Source organism: Tupaia chinensis, unplaced genomic scaffold (genome assembly GCF_000334495.1).
Source record: "Tupaia chinensis unplaced genomic scaffold, TupChi_1.0 Scaffold143651_1, whole genome shotgun sequence".
In the NCBI taxonomy this organism is placed as follows: domain Eukaryota; kingdom Metazoa; phylum Chordata; class Mammalia; order Scandentia; family Tupaiidae; genus Tupaia; species Tupaia belangeri.
In genome coordinates, this window is record NW_006203500.1 from 1,723,707 (window position 1) to 1,724,767 (window position 1,061).

General features: G+C 63.2%; 1 protein-coding gene across 1 annotated transcript in view; it reads left to right on the top strand.

Annotated features, from left to right (window-relative positions):
- The window catches only part of CELSR1 (cadherin EGF LAG seven-pass G-type receptor 1), a gene marked incomplete at its 5' end in the record, with an annotated part of 155,990 nt that overhangs the window by 141,663 nt on the left and 13,266 nt on the right, over window positions 1-1,061 (top strand).

Genomic DNA, 1,061 nt, shown 5'->3' on the forward strand with positions numbered 1-1,061 from the left:
CTCTCCAGCAGCGCTGCCTGACTTGGCAGAGGTGACCTCTTATTGAAGAGTGTAGAGACAAAAACGAGCGGTCTTTCTAGCTTCTCTGTAAAAGCAGTCTGGTGCCTCGGATGGAAACCCCCACCCCCGTCACCTCTGCCAAATTCCACGTGTGAAATGCCACCACAGCCCGAGAGGACTTTGGAATCTGAATCCAGAGAGTTCTCATCCTGACTTGCTTGGAAAATAGGCTGGGGTGTTTGTTCTCTTTAACACTCTTGCACACCGTCTTAAGAACCACGCTCGACTGCCCCCAGCCTCAGGGTCGTGCTGAGGTGGCCCCGGCCAGCCCCCCGAATCTGGGAAAGTGGGTGGCGGCAGGTTCCTCTGTGCTCTCTCCTCCACCCCCTCCAAGTCTCAGTTGTGTGCTGGGTGCAGCCGGGCACGCGGCCTCTCCCTCTGTCCACGGGAGCCACCCTCCAGGGCAGAGCCTTGACTCAAGGTCATGGCTGACCCCACTAAGGGTGGACACAGAGCTCAGGGTGGGTCCTTTGTCCTGGGACAGGGCAGGGCTTCCCGGGGGTGGGCACCACCTGCCCTGGAGAATCGCAGAGGCCACGCCAGGCCAGGCCACGAGCAGCCAAGAGCATCAGGAGCAGGGAGACACGGCCCGGACTGTGAGGAAGGAGAGCAGCGGCGTGTGTAGACCGCCGCTGGGGGGCACAGGAGGAGCCAACCGGGGTGCATCTAAGCAAGGTGCCGTTGAAGACGCTGCCCCAGACCTGGCCTGGCCGCCCTGCTCGAGCTTGTCCTGCAGCAGCCGGGGAAGGCACAGCTGTGCTTGCTGGGAGAGGCTGCGCACAGCATCTCTGAGGGGGCGGCAGGTGTGTGCATGCGCGTGTGCAGGGTGTGCGAGATGTGTCTGCACGTGTGCACGGGTGGGGTGCGCATGGGTGGGAGCTGTCCACCCACTTGCTCACACGCGGAGCCCAGAGGTGGTGCCGTCCCTCTGTCTGTCTCAGGTCCTCCCTCCCTTGTGCCTGGCTCCCGGCGCCCCGGCCTGTGTGCTGCCCAGAAGGCCC